General features: G+C 38.4%; 1 long non-coding RNA gene across 10 annotated transcripts in view; it reads right to left on the bottom strand.

The window, feature by feature from the left end:
• LOC147343521 (uncharacterized) overlaps positions 1-16554 on the bottom strand; it is a 438787-nt gene that overhangs the window by 235622 nt on the left and 186611 nt on the right. For 2 of the 10 annotated variants that reach the window (XR_015156502.1, XR_015156499.1), the window contains one exon: positions 14577-14719. The exons of the other annotated variants lie outside the window; for them this stretch is intronic. This is a non-coding gene — a long non-coding RNA (uncharacterized LOC147343521). Of the gene's footprint in view, positions 1-14576; positions 14720-16554 lie in introns of those variants that run through there. 10 annotated transcript variants of the gene reach the window in all.

The raw sequence follows: 16554 nt of genomic DNA, 5'->3' as shown, positions 1-16554 counted from the left end.
TCTTGTCGACAGTAGTAGATATAATGGTCATCTGAGTTAAATTTACCCATTCCAGTCCATTTGAGTTCACTAATTCCTAAAATCTCAATGTTCACTCTTACCATCTCCTGTCTGACCACTTCCTATTTGCCTTGATTCATGGACCTAACATTCCATATTCCTATGCAATATTGTTCTTTACAGCATCAGATTTTACTTCCATCACCAGTCACATCCACAACTGGACGTTGTTGTTGCTTTGGCTCTGTCTCTTCATTCTTTCCAGAGTTATTTCTCCACTGATCCCATTAGCATATTGAGCACAAGCACAAGCTTGACTCTCACTGTATGAAGACATTTAGAAATATATCGTGATTTCTCTTGAAGGAGGAAATGGCAACCCGCTCCAGTATTCTTGCCTGGGAAACTCCATGGGGTCACAAAAGAGTCAGAAACTGAGCACAAACACACACTCTGAAGACAGCGGAGACTATCAGTGATGCTGACTCTCTTTTGGCCTCGCATGTCTTAGGGCTGTATAGTACAGCTCTGCAAGGAGAGTAAAGGGTGATCTCAAAAAAGGCTCATTTCTGTCTTCAGTTTTCTCTCTATACAAAATGTCATGCTAATAAGGAGCCTAAAATAAAGAAAAAAAAAAAGAAAGAAATATATCGTGATTTCTATTCCTTAATTTGATGGGGAAAATTTTTCTTTGGAAAAGAACAATTTTATGTTGAAGAAAACATGCTAATCACTATTTTTTTTTTTTTATTGTGAAACATCAGCACTTTCTGTGTTCCTCCTCTCCAAGACACTGTAGATAGAGGAAAATGCAAAATGAAAATGTTATACATTAGTAATTATAGATAAACCAAATCAGCTCAAGGAAGAAAGGCTTAAGCTTAAGGACAGCAAGCAGAGGATCACACAGAGAAGAGCCTATGAAAACAAGCTCAGCCTAGAGACAGTGGATACGTGTTCCTACCTGGGTACTGTAAATAGCTGGTAAGTTACTTCTTACTCTTGGTCTTTGAAACTAGCATACTTCTCACCGAAGACATAGCTGCATATACCCAATCCTACAGCTATGTTTTCTTCATAGAGTTTGGGGCACTTGATAAACAATTCCACCTATGAACCTGCCAGTCTATAGACATGACACTGAAATGACAGAAAATTAGTCATAAAAACTTTGCTTTCTTAAGAAAACTATAATACTTCTATTTGTCAGGAAAGACAGACAGTGGGGGCAAAAAATCACAAGGCACAGAAACATTCAAATAGTGAGTTTATTTCCTGTAAATCTTGGCTAATATTTTGATGTTACAGAGACACATGTCCAGTAAAAGCATGTTTGATCATTTTATCCACTCAACAATATTTAATAGCCACATATTTTACACCAGGCTTATAAAGTTTGTCTGTAAAAATTCTTATGTTTTGCCTATTTCCAGAAAGATATTCAAAGTGACCTTTTCTACCCATTACAATTCATCACAATCTTACGATATCCATACAATGAAGTTAGTCTACTGGTGGCTCTGTTTCTTTCTAAGGACTTTGTTCTCCAGGAGTGTAGTATATGGCAAATATTCTAGTTAGTCAGTTAAAATAATCTTGTTCACAAATCAACTAATATTTGCTGAGGGTCATAATTTTTTTTATTTTTTATCAATTACTATTGTACACTAAAAAATGACAAAAGAATAAAAGATGTTGTCCTGCTCCTCCTACAACTTCTTGCCAGGAGATACACAAACATGCAGAGAAGAAATTTCTGCCCTTGGGGACATGACATTCCCAGGCAAGAAGACATCTGTGGAAAACAACTAAAGAGCAACCAGAGATGCTATTGAGCAACACTTGTGGGATTTTAGTGTGGTTAGAATCACCTTGGGATCTTGTTACAATGTGTATTCAGGCTGAGCGGATCTGGGGTGGAACCTGGGCTTCCACATTTTTAACAAATGCCCAAGTGATGATGGATCTTGCCAGCTCCTACACCCTGACTCTGTACTAGGATTTGCCACTAGCTAAAGCAGCTAGTCACTTCATCTCCTGAAATTTCATATATTATATTTGGAAGAGTTTAATACATAAAACAAACAGATCACTAATGTTCCTTGTTGCCTTAACACTTCAGTCCTCTGTGGCTTTTTTTTTTTTTCTCTTTCAACACATTTTCTCATGCAAAGATTTATGACTGGATTCCTTAATATCAGAAGAGGCAGATGAGATGGTCTGCCATCTTGCTTCTAAATTAATGGCTCCTCTGCTTCCCTAATTTATCCCATCTTTTAATGAATTATTATATGATTTCATAAACTTCTTCTTGAAATAGTCCATGTATTCTACACAGATTGTCTTTTGAGTTTGCTAATTTTATATTCTCATTTTTTTCCTACTCCATCAAATTTTCTACAATGAGAATATAAAACTTTGTCTTTATCTGGCATGTAGACCTCTAATATATTTTTAAATGAGAACTGGCATTCCATAAGGTGCCTAAAAGACAATATTGTGCCGTTTTGAACTCAAAGACAAACGTTTTTAATTTAATATTTTACTAGGATTACTATCACATAATCTGGTGCCGAAAATTCTTGGCCAGTGAGGTAGAAATATGTCATTTAAGAAGCTCACAAAGATTTTCCCTTCAATGTCCTCTCCTTTGGTGCTGCATCTCAGTCCTTCCTGACTGCCACCAGCAAGCATCTGTGGGCTATCGTGTACTGAGAACACACTGAGCAACAAGCAAAGCAGTCGTCTAAGTTTGCACACTATTTAAGAGTTGCACGTGTCTTAACAAAGTTCCATTATAATTGTGAAATTGCCTTTCCCATCTGTTTATATAAATAAAACAGCTAGGGCTGGAAATTTTTGATTGCCTAATAAAAAGATAAGAGCTTTTTTAAAAAAGAGTTGATCTTCCTAAAATATTTGAAGGCTTGTCTTTTAAGACCTTTAAAATCTTTTGTTTTTCCGTAAAAAACTATATAGAGATAGAAAGAGTATTTATCATCTCCAAGAGCCATACTTCCACTAGCATCAGAAATTGAGTGTGCCTTAAATTCTCTACCAGGAATGATGATATACTTATAGTTGAAGTACTCTTTAAAATAAAAATACTATCAATATAAAGAACTCTGAATAAATGGTGCTGGTTGCTGGCTCACTGAAAAAAACTAATTGACTATCAGGTAAAATGTCTCACTTGTAGAATTAACTCTTCTCCTGAAACTGACCTTCAATATTATAAAATCAGACATCTAAATATCAGTACCCACAGCATATTTGCTTCTAAGCAGAAATCTGTTTCCAAAGCTTACTGGAGCTCAAGAATATAACTGTCCAAAAACAACGAAATACTTACTCAAACATAACTATAACTAGTACACTGTCTCTTTCAAGGAAACCATTTGGAAAACACCGTGGTTGGAAAGTTACTCAGTGAGCACAGAATCACAGCAAGGGGGATTAAGAAATTATTAAATAGTTACTATGTTCTGCTGTTAAATCTTGATGGATCTATCATCACAGTATTAGAGAAGGGCCAACAGAGGTAACAAAAACCCCCTGAATGTTGAACATATATACTCTAATTTGTGGTCACACAAGTAGTGGGAAAGACCGACTAACCAGGAGATGGTATAAACAAGAGTGCAAGGTTATTAACTTTCCTAGACTAGAGACAGACAAAGGAGAAAGCAGGTTTCTAGAGTCAGTGGGGTCAGCTGGCCAAAACTGGAGCCACAACCATAATACAATATCCGTGTTCCTTCTCCCTCTCTCTCTCAATCTCCCAGCAAAACCTCTTATCGGCTGAACCCTCCCACAAGATAGCTTTTAAAAGGTTTTTCATTCTATTTTTCCTTTACTTTTTTGGAAAGTATTCAGCTCTACTTCTGTGCTTTTGATGGTTTCTCTAGAAATTTTACCATGCATACTTATCTAACTTGAAAACCAATACCTCTACCCTTTTCCAAACTACATAATTATATTCACCACTCCTGGCTTTATTGCTATTATTTTTATTTAAGACCTTTTAAACCTCATACAACATTGCCACTGTTGTTTATACAGCAGTAATAATAGTTGTAACACATGCTGAATGTGTTTCAAATACCTTTCCAAAGATTTTACCCTTTTCAGACCCTCCTGATAATAACCCATAAGGGAAACAGCATTATTATCACCAATTTACAAAGGATAAGAAAAGGGCAGACTGAGGTGAATTAATTTTCACATGATCACACCAACTAAATGACAGAATCAGATTTTTAATGCACACACTTGGCTTCAGAGTCTAAGTTCTTAATTCCACATGTTAGAGCCTCAGCCTGTGAAGCTTGGCTTCAATTTCCCCATATATTCCTAAATTTCTTAGCTTTGTAATATTTAACATCTCAGCCCATCTACCTGGAAACATTATTTTTTCTGTCCACAAATTATTTAACATGGATTTATTGGTGCCATTCACAGTTTCTGATTTACAATTGTCTTTATTTTTCCTTCTTTCTTGAAAAAGACTATACTTATTGACTACAGAATACTAGGTCAATGGTTATATTCATTTAGTGTATTAAAAATATTATTACATTTTGCCTAAACTATCATTTTTTTATGTAAAGTCAGAAGACAGCCTAATTATTTCTCTGTTTCAATCATCAGACTTTCTTTTTGGCAGATTTAAATGTCTGCCTTTGCTTCTGGTGCTTTTGACTATCATGTGCTTTAGGTAGATTCCTTTTATTTATTTGTTCTTTAGTTATTTGTTTTTATGTAATATTTATTTTTATTTATAAATCAATGTGGTTCTTGAATTAATACTTGATGTCTTTCAAATTCTGGGAGGTTCTCAGTCATTATACCTTTAGAAAATATTCCTGTCTTGAATGCTCTTACACTGTTGGTGGGAATGTAAATTGATAGAGCCACTATGGAAGAAGGTATGGAGATTCCTTAAAAAAAAAAACTAGGAATAAAACCACATCATATGATCCAGCAATCCCACTCCTAGGCATATACCCTGAGGAAACCAAAATTGAAAAAGACACATGTATCCCATTGTTCATTGCAGCACTATTTACAATAGCTAGAACATGGAAGCAACCTAGATGTCCATCAACAGATGAGTGGATAAAGAAGTTGTGGTACATATCCACAATGGAATATCACTCAGCCATACAAAGGAATGCATTTGAATCAGTTCTGATGAGGTGGACGAACCTAGAGCCTATTATACAGACTGAAGAGAGTCAGAAAGAGAAAGCTAAATATCACATTCTAATAAATATATAAATACACGGAATCTTGAAGAATGGTACCGAAGAACTCATTTACAGGGCAGCAATGAGAGAAGGAAATGGAAACCCACTCCTGTACTCTTGCCTAAAGAATTCTGTGGACAGAGGAGCCTGGTGGGCTGCTGTCTATGGGATCACACAGAGTCAGACATGACTGAAGCAACTTAGCAGTAGCAGCAGCAGCAGCAATGGAGAAACAGACATAAAGAACAGACTTATGGACATAGGGAGAGGGGAGGAAAGGGCAAGATGAATGGCAAGAGTATTATGGAAACTTACATTACCATGTGTAAAATAGATAGCCAATGGCAATTTGCTGTATGTCTCAGGAAACTCAAACAGGGGCTCTGTTTCAACTTAGAGGGGTGGAATAGGGCGGGAAATGGGAGGGAGGTTCAAAAGGGAGGGGATATATATATACCTATGGGTGATTCATGTTGAGGTTTGACAGAAAAACAACAGAATTATGTAACACAATTATCCTTCAGTAAAAAAAAAATAATTGAAAAAGAAAAGAAAACACCCCTGTCTCATTCTCTCCCTCATTTCCATTGGGAAACAGTAAAGTCTTTTAACTTTTCTTTGTGTTTAATCTTTTCATTATACTTTCTATTCTTTTATTATTCTGGGCCAAATTCTAGATATTTTCTTCAGTTTTTAATTTTATTTAATCCAATTTAAAACTTCAAGTGTTACATATACATTTTTTTTTTTAATTTCCAGAAATTCTTTTCTTATCCCCCAATCTTCCTGCTCTTTATAATTATTTTAGAGTTCTTTCTGCTTTTGTAAAATGCTTATAATTTCCTTGGATGATGTCTTTGCAGGCCCAGATTTTGTGGTTGTAATTTCCTTTGGTGTTGTTTAGAGTACTTTTTTTCTTTATATGTTTCTGTGATTTTACTTCACTGTGAGGTGCTCAATTTGCTTGAAACTTTGTATCTCTGAGGCCTGAGATGTTTTTGTTCAGAACAGATCGGCATTGCTTCTACAGGCATAGTCCAGATTTACTGAGCCAAACGTACAGCTTTAGTTTGTGTGTATATCACTCAGATGGGGATCTCAGGTTGGCATCCTCTGAGAAGATAGATTTATCACCACATGTTCTCAAGGGAATATTCTTTTTCCTTTCTAGGTCTCAGTTGAGTTTCATCTGTAAAGTGAGTATGCCAATAATATTGTCAGTCTTATAGGACTGTGAAATTAAGTCCATTCTCATATATGCACATTACTTCAAAACTGTACCTGGCGACGGTATAAAAGTAAGTGATAGATATTAATCATTACACCCACTGAGGCACTGTGTTAATATATTCTCACAGCCACAGTTACTCCATTGAGGGACAGGCATGTGGCCTAAGCTGGGATGTCTGAGTCTTTCTCTGGGCTTTCTGGGTATGAGTCAATCCCTCTCTGCTGGGGTCCACATGGACCTGAGGTTAACAGGTGATGGAACCAATGCTTCCCAGCATTTTCTAGAAGCTGCACGCAGCAGGAAAGAATAAAGTCAACTTAAGATATGCCAAGAGAATTCTTCTTGGTTCTCATAGCTCCTGATGTCCAGCTGTAAGTCTACCCTCCCTTCAATCACAGAAGTGATCTTATCTTGCAAACAACTCCTTTTCTAACCTCAACTATTTCAGGTTACTCGGCTGTCACACTATTTAATGTTACATATGACTGTCACACACAGCCAGTGTATATGGTACTGAATGCTACAGAGTGAAGAGAAGTGCTACAGAAGTGAACGGCAGATTTATCTTTCAACTTTGAGTCATCCAGAATAGCATTCTTTTAATTACAGAGTTAACAGCAGATTCTCAAACAATGTGCTAAGATAGCACTTCCTGGTTGCATCACAGGTTTCCCAGTTATCTCAATTTTAAGATGTTTTAACCATTAATAAAGTTCAGAGATAAACCTCTGGAACAGAGTCACTAGGGCCTTGCATGGTTAGAATTCTTTTGTACTAGAAGCTTAGTATGTTTTAATGATAACTAAGGATAGCAGTTGGCATGTGACTTTGTGTTAGAGAACAGCAAGATGATATTGCCAACAGGTGAGTATATTACATTATACCAGTATATGATACTATGTGAAACCATATAATTAAAATACATAAATATCATTCATAGACTTGCACTATGCTGACTTATTTATAAACCACAATAGATGGTGAAATTCCCTAGAAAGGAAACAACTAGCATAATATTCTGCCATTCAGGAAAGCATGTTGAACCAAAGACATTTCCTACAGACATCCAGGCATCTGTTTCTAAGTTGCTAGTTCTCTAGCATCCTCATTAATGAATATGGTGCCCATATGTGACAGATGTTCAGTTTGATAAGCTTAAAATGACCCTTTTCTTTTTTTTTAGCTAGTATGTGCATTCATTTCAGTAGTGATATTTATTTTGGATGAGAAGGCTGCTGCTGCTGCTGCTGCTAAGTTGCTTCAGTCGTGTCGGACTCTGTGCGACCCCATAGACGGCCGCCCACTAGGCTCCTCTGTCCCTGGAATTCTCCAGGCAAGAATACTGGAGTGGGTTGCCATTTCCTTCAAACAAGAGTTTATTAAATCCTTGGAATAATCACAGCTTGCCTATGAGGTAATCATGTCATTGATCACCATTTTTAAATTTAGTGAAAGTGAAGTCGCTCAGTCGTGTCGGACTCTTTGCAACCCCACAGACGGTAGCCTACCAGGCTCTGCCGTCCATGGGATTTTCCAGGCAAGAATACTGGAGTGGGCTGCCATTTCCTTCTCCTTTTTAAATTTAAAACGAGTTAAATTTAAGCTATGCAAAAGGAATCTACATAAAAATAGTGGTACTATTTTATCATTTTTTGCTCTACGTTGTTGTTTAGTCATTAAGTCGTGTAGGACTCTTTGAGACCCCATGGACTGTAGCCCTCCAAACTCCTCTGTCCATGGAATTTTCCAGACAAGAATACTGGAGTGAGTTGCCATTTCCTCCTCCAAGGGATTTTCCCAACCCAGGGATCAAACCCAGGTCTTCTGCATTGACAGGCAGATTCTTTATCACTGAGCCACCAGGGAAGCCCTATAGCTACCCATAATTATATTCCCTACTTTCTTATTCAAGTTTCTTTCAAAACCAAACATATTCAGGTGTTTCAAAGAAGAAGTTCAGTGAGGAGTTCAAAATACACTCATGAAACCTGTGACTTGGGTAACACTGCTTTCACTGAAGCAAAAGAAAGAAATTGAGAGAGGAAGTTGTTCAGTTGCTCAGTTGTGTTTGACTCTTTGTGACCCCATGGACTGCAGCATGCCAGGTCTCCCTGTCCATCACCAACTCCCAGAGTTTATTCAAACTCACGTCCATTGAGTCAGTGATGCCATCCAACCATCTTGTACTCTGTCGTTCCCTTCTCCTCCTGCCTTCAGTCTTTGCCAGGACCAGGGTCTTTGCCAGGACCAGGGTCTTTTATAATGGGTCAGCTTTTCGCATCAGATGGCCAAGTATTGGAGCTTCAGGATCAGTCTTTCCAATGAATATTCAGGACCGATTTCCTTCAGGATGGACTGGTTGGATCTCCTTGCAGTCCAAGGGATTCTCAAGAATCTTCTCCAATACCACAGTTCAAAAGCATCAATTCTTTGGTGCTCAGCCTTCTTTATGGCCCAAATCACACATCCATACATGGCTACTGGAAAAACCATAGCTTTGACTAGATGTACCTTTGTTGGCAAAGTAATGTCTCTGCTTTTTAATATGCTGTCTAGGTTGATCATAGCTTTTCTTCCAAGGAGCAAGCGTCTTTTATTTTCATGGCTGCAGTCATCATCTGCAGTGATTGTAGAGCCCAAGAAAATAAAGTCTCTCACTATTTCCATTGTTTCCTCATCTATTTGCCATGAAGAGATTGGGCCATTTGCCATGATCTTAGTTTTTTGAATGTTGAGTTTCAAGCCAACTTTTTCACTCTCCTCTTTCACCTTCATCAAGAAGCTCTTTAGTCCCTCTTCACTTTCTGCCATAAGAGTGGTGTCATCTGCATATCTGAGGTTATTGATATTTTTCCCATCAATATTGATTCCAGACTAGCATTTAGCATGATGTACTCTGCATATAAGTTAAATAAGCAGGGTGACAATATACAGCCTTGACATACTCCTTTCCCAATTTGGAACCAGTGTGTTGTTCCACGTCCCATTCTAACTGTTGCTTCTGATCTGCATCCAGGTTTCTCAGGAGGCAAGTGGTCTAGTATTCCAGTCACTTGAAGAATTTTCCACAGTTTGTGGGGAAAATCCACACAAAGGCTTTAGTGTAGTCAACAAGGCAAAGACTGATGTTTTTTCCTTGAATTCTCTAGTTTTTCCTATGATCCAATAGATGTTGGCAATTTGATCTTTGGTTGTTCTGCCTTTTCTAAATCCAGCTTGAACATCTGGAAGTTCTCGGTTCACATACTCTTGAAGCCTAGTCTGGAGAATGTTTAGCATTACTTTGTTAGAGTGTGAAATGAGTACAACTGTGTGGTAGTTTGAACATTCTTTGGCATCACCTTTCTTTGGGATCAGAATGAAAACTAAACTTTTCCATCACTTACCTAGAGCCACACATCCTGGAGTGTGAAGTCAAGTGGGCCTTAAGAAGCATCACTATGAACAAAGCTAGTGGAGGTGATGGAATTCCAGTTGAGCTATTTCAAATCCTAAACAATGATGCTCTGGAAAGTGCTGCACTCCATATGCCAGCAAATTTGGAAAACTCAGCAGTGGCCACAGGACTGGAAAAGTAGTGGAAGTAGTCAGAGGTAATAAGTGAAAGTGGTGGGAGGCAGAATTTGGGCTTTAAATTCTAACTCTGTCACTTATTAGCTGAACTACTGAGTGATTATTTAAACTTGTAAATCTCATTTTTCACAATAATGTAATGTGTAATAATGTGTTCACATGACATTGTTACAGAATTAAATGAAAAAAAAAATTAAGTGCTTAACACAATGCCTAGTACATAGCAAGTTTTCAATAAATCTTAGTGGAATCCAGAAGAGACCAAAATAACCTGGGAGACAATGAATAAACAAGAAAACAGGAAAAGAGGAAGACTGAAATATGAGAAGAATCATTGGTTTCAGAAATTCATCTGCAAGGTTATATTTTAACATATTTTAATGATATAAAAACATGAATAAAGTAAATATGTAATGGACAATCTGCTGTCCACAACATGTTGGCAATTGTCCTACTAATTTAAGACAATAACCTTAAAATCAGAGGCCTATCATTCTATTTACAACATCTATATACATTCTTCCTTTATGGACATTCATCCAAACACCCAGAGCAAAGTCTTTTCTTTGCAAACTAAAAAAATTAGGGAACAGACAAAGCTCATGGGACTGCATTCTCTGATGTTCTTTTCACAACTACAATAATATTCCTTGGTTATTCCTCTTCCTGTATTTCTTTCATTGTGGTGTTTTCTATCAGTCATTCCTCTGGGTTAAACACGTTGAGCTACAATGCTCTTTGAGGTTGATTATTAGAACAAGGTTCAATTTAAACAATGCTTGTCTAGTTCTCTGGTGAATTCATTTTCCTTCCTAATTATACTTGGAAGAACTTCTCAGCCTTTCATGGTGCTATGACTGGGAGTCAGCTTTGGACATTATTTTCATAATGTCACTTCAGAGTCTACAATATATTAAAACTGTGAATTGATGGAAGATGTTGTAGAGCTAATGTGATATGGTTCACCCGTTTAAGAAACATTTTAAATTATTCTTTCAAAAATAACCTCTAGCCCCACCTTTCCTCTAATTCTCTGCTTTGTAAAATAAGAGCCACAGAAATAATGAGTTGGTGGGGTGATTAAAATTGGAACAGTAAGGGCAAGCTACAGCTATCAGCATGTTTTATTAAACTTCCATACACTAGAGTGAGATAGGATTTTTAAACTATTTGTAGCTGTGCTTGCCAAAACCTAATTAATAGGATTAAGCTTCAGAGTTTCTCTTTTCCCATTGGGCAAGCTAAAATGACATTAAGAAAGATACCCCATATCTAATTTGAAACTAGTTTTATGCTACTATGTTTATGTCTAAACTTCAGAGTTAAGTTTAGAATATATCAACAGACTTAAAGCAATGACATTCTCCTAAATGGCTATTCCAGACTGATAACAAAATAATGAAATGGCAAATAATTTTTACTTTGAAAGTAACAGAACTAAATACAGATTGTCTTAAGAATAGAGTAGTTTTAAACTTAGTAAATATTTTTATGAAGATGATATAAAAATATTTACTAAGTTGATTCTGTGAAATGTTATTTATGCTAACAGCATATTTTTTAAAATAATAGAAAGATATAAAAATATTTCATAATGTAAATTCTTGTTCTATTTATTATGCTAAAACTTTATATATATAGAATCATACAGTATGCCCTTTCTTCTAGCTTCTTTCAGAGTAATGATTTTGAAATGTATCTATACTGTTATGTACATAAATAACCGTTTGTTTTTATTGCAGAGAAGTATTCCTTGGTGTGGATATGCCATTCTCCATTTGTTTATCCATTCTCATGATATATTATAAATAGATATAATGAATGCTTGTGTTATCTTCAGTTTGGGATTTGACAATTACAGCTACTATGAATCAGTTCAGTTCAGTCGTTCAGTCGTGTCCGACTCTTTGCAATCCCATGAATCGCAGCACGCCAGGCCTCCCTGTCCATCACCAACTCCCGGAGTTCACTCAGACTCACGTCCATTGAGTCAGTAATGCCATCCAGCCATCTCTGGATGGCTTCCCCTTCCTCTGTCATCCCCTTCTCCTCCTGCCCCCAATCCCTCCCAGCATCAGAGTCTTTTCCAATGAGTCAACTCTTCGCATGAGGCGGCCAAAGTACTGGAGTTTCAGCTTTAGCATCATTCCTTCCAAAGAAATCCCAGGGCTGATCTCCTTCAGAATGGACTGGTTGGATCTCCTTGCAGTCCAAGGGACTCTCAAGAGTCTTCTCCAACACCACAGTTCAAAAGCATCAATTTTTCGGCGCTCAGCCTTCTTCACAGTCCAACTCTCACATCCATACGTGACCACTGGAAAAACCATAGCCTTGACTAGATGGAACTTTGTAGGCAAAGTAATGTCTCTGCTTTTCAATATGCTATCTAGGTTGGTCATAACTTTCCTTCCAAGGAGTAAGAGTCTGTATACAAATCCTTGGACATGGGAGTTTTGTGTCTCTTGGGTAAATCCCTGAGGGTAGAATGGGTGGATCAGGGGTGTTCGCTGAACTTCCTAATAAACTGTCAGTTGTCCACTGAGATTGTACCTGTTTACATTTCCTCCAGGAGTACATGGGAATTTCAGTTGCTCTACATTCTGTAAGGTCATACATATAAACCATTAAAGAACTCATCAGTGATAGCTTTTCACAAGAAGAAATGTTAAAGGAAGTCCTTGAAGCAAAAAGAAATGATACCAACTATAAATAGGGATTTACACAAAGCAAGAATGAGAACCAGGAGTGGTTAACAACATTGTGATCAGATTATTTTGAAGTCCTTCATCAGGTAGCATCCATATCTCAATCACCTGTAAGCCTGTTTCTAAGTTACTTGTTTTTAGTTTTGATATTAACTTTGTGTTCTAGCCATTTTTATTAAATGCTAGTTACTCTATAGTAAAACAAATTGAGAGGCTTAGCTGATAATACATTCCTCCGGACAAGACTATATTTATCTTTGCTACTGTGCTGAAACAACAGAGGCTGAGTTAGAACTGGTCCAAGTCCTGGCTGCACTGCAGCCCTCTGGCACTTATTCCATTCGAGTTTGATTTGGACTCGACCCAGAACTTTGCATATTCTCCTCGGCTCCTCCCTGTTTCAGGCCCTGAACTGTAATTTTTGTCTTGTGAGACAGGTGATAGCTCTGTTATGCTTTTCAGAGGCTTCCCACCTAATTTTTACATCTCTTGCCCCATAGAGCCCAGAATCTGGCAAATTATTTTCAGGGGAAAATTAACCACATGCTTGGGGCTGCCAAGTTTTCTGGTAACTGCAAGTTTTCCTCTGACCTCCAGCAGCACCCTCTGTGGGCTCAAAGCTTAGATTCTGAGCACCTTGTGATTACCCAGAGCCATCCAACCAAGGAACACCGTGGTGCAGAAATTATTTCACCTCTGATTAAAAATGTCTGTGTGATCTCTTAATTCTGACCATGGACAATTACCAAGGTTTTCCCTGACAGATCTCTGCACAGCCAGAGTACTGGTCTCTGAAGGGAGTTGCAGTCAAGGACTTGGGTCCCTCTGCCCGGCCATGCACTTCACATATATAAATTCTAGCTCCAGTGCCTTCATTCCTCAGTCTCTTTATCCAAGGCATTGGGTAGCTGTGTCAAGGTCTCCTTACATGTGGAGGGGGCGTTGTTTCTTTCCAGTCTGACTCAACACCCACTACATTCCACTACTGCCCTTCCCCTTCACCTCCCCACAACCACACGGTCCATCAGACTGTGGGAGCCTTCCGTTCAGGGCTCCTTCAACATGGGGACACACCCACATCTGTGCTGATCGCCCAACCTTCAGTTCAGTTCAATCGCTCAGTCATGTCCAACTCTTTGTGATCCCATGAATCGTAGCACGCCAGGCCTCCCTGTCCATCACCAACTCCTGGAGTTCACTCAAACTCACGTCCATTGAGTCGGTGATGCCATCCAGCCATCTCATCCTCTGTTGTCCCCTTCTCCTCCTGCCCTCAATCCCTCCCAGCGCCAGGGTCTTTTCCAATAAGTCAACTCTTCACATCAGGTGGCCAAAGTATTGGAGTTTCAGCCTCAGCATCAGCCCTTCCGATGAACACTCAGGACTTGTCTCCTTTAGGATGGACTGGTTGGATCTCCTTGCAGTCCAAGGGACTCTCAAGAGTCTTCTCCAACACCACAGTTCAAAAGCATCAATTTTTCGGTGCTCAGCCTTCTTCACAGTCCAACTCTCACATCCATACATGACCACAGGAAAAACCATAGCCCTGACTAGACAAACCTTTGTTGGCAAAGTAATGTCTCTGCTTTTGAATATGCTATCTAGGTTGGTCATAGCTTTCCTTCCAAGGAGTAAGCATCTTTTAATTTCATGGCTGCAATCACCATCTGCAGTGATTTTGGAGCCCAGAAAAATAAAGTCTGACACTGTTTCCACTGTTTTCCCATCTATTTCCCATGAAGTGATAGGACCAGATGACATGATCTTCGTTTTCTGAATGTTGAGCTTTAAACCAACTTGTTCACTCTCTTCTTTCACTTTCTTCAAGAGGCTTTTTAGTTCTTCTTCACTTTCTGCCATAAGGGTGGTGTCATCTGCATATCTGAGGATATTGATATTTCTCCCGGCAATCTTGATTCCAGCTTGTGCTTCTTCCAGCCCAGCGTTTCTCATGGTGTATTCTGCAAAGAAGTTAAATAAGCAGGGTGACAATATACAGCCTTGACGTACTCCTTTTCCTATTTGGAACCAGTCTGTTTCATTTTTGGCTTGGGGCAGAATCAACTTTCTCCCTCCCAGCTCAGCGGAGGTCCTGACCACTATGGCTTCAGCTTTTTCCTCATGTCTTGTCCCTCAACTGCTGTTCTTTGTATTTTATCTGGATTTCAGCTATTTTCCACAGAAGAACTGTTCTATTACTATCTAATCTATCCTACCCAAAGAGTCATTTCTACCCTCTGTGTTCTGATTTAACATAACACCTCTGATTACATTTCATTAACTACTTCAAGTGTGTCTGGGAAATGTGTAGTCCTGTAACTGAGAATACCATCATCCACGGTTCTGGTTGTAAGGATGAGGGGGAAGTGGTTATGAAGGCAACTACCCATCTCTACCACAGACTTCCCTTTCCTGCCCTGGTGCCTTATTGCCTTTTCTACCTGCCCCTCTTCACACTCTCTTGTGCAGGCTGACTTGACTGCATAAAATGTTGAGTTTCTATTCACAGGGTTGCCTGAAGTTGGTGGCATGGTCAGAAACCAGGTAGGTGATAAATTATCAAACCTGGTGGGATTTTAAGTGGCTAAAAACAAACAAACAAACAAAACATGTTTACAGTGGGGGAAGGTATATACCTTGCAAATTAGAAGTACATTGGACTAATTTGTTGCTGAACTTTCAACAGTTAACGTATTCTCAAAAATGGTGTAATTTTGACTATTTAGTTTTTTTCCTATACATATGTAGACTGCTTTCAAGATAAAATTAACTGTGATAGTCATCCTAATTTCAGGCAGTTAATTTTTGATCACTGTAACTTCATATGTACTTATTTCTATGCCTTGGTTGCTGATAGAAAATAAAATAACTAATGTTATACAAATAATTAATGCTTCCCAATGTTTATGACCAAAATGTACAGAATGATTTGTATGCTTCACAATTGAATATTTAAATATGACATTGATTTCTGATAATACATATATCTAATAGACTGGATGAATAAGTTTATTAGTAAACTCATCCTGTAAAAACCTTTTAAACTTGAACTAATATGTAATATTCTTAAAAGATATACTACAAATAACTTTTAAATCATGCATCCAGGAGCCTCTGTCACAAAGGTCATTCCCTTAAAATATATAAAGGATTTACTGATAGTTGTATATCATATGTAGGTCTTACATAGATTATATGTAGCTGTTACAGTATCAACTCTTCAATAAATGCTGGAGGTACTCCTCTTACATGAGAACAAAAATGCACTATGCCAGCTTGAGTCAAGGGATGGAAAGTGTCCCATTCATTTTTCTAGGACTAATGTGACATAGAGGATTATTAACCAGATATTGAAGAAGAGAAATGGCAAAAAAGGGAATCCTAGCGTGTCATAGAGAAAATAACTTCAGGAAGCAACTCCGAGACTCTGGGACAGCAGGAAAGAGTCTGGAAATGTGGAAATCTGCAGGAGCTTGATTCGGACCTTCGCAGTGGAAACTACTGGGCTGCTGCTTGTGCTGTAGAAGCTCAGGAGGAGACCATGGAGCTGGATTGGAGACCTAGGAGGTGGCTGAACCAGCCAACTGGAGCAGATGCTCCTTACTGAGCACAGTGAGGTTTGTTCTCCAACTGTCAGATCTGCCAATCAGCAACAGCCAGGGGAAAAGGCACCACTGGGTGACTGATAGCATGGCAGAGAAACAGGAAAACAGACCAGCACCGTCTCTCTACCACCACCTTCTGACACAGCTGGAACCATTTGGCAAAGGGGAAGTGTGGTCTGCAGGGTACCAAG

The sequence above is a fragment of the Bos grunniens genome, chromosome 27 (genome assembly GCF_055505025.1).
Source record: "Bos grunniens cultivar Pamir isolate PY7600 chromosome 27, Bosgru_T2T1.0, whole genome shotgun sequence".
In the NCBI taxonomy this organism is placed as follows: domain Eukaryota; kingdom Metazoa; phylum Chordata; class Mammalia; order Artiodactyla; family Bovidae; genus Bos; species Bos grunniens.
This window is presented reverse-complemented; position numbering and strand designations above follow the sequence as displayed.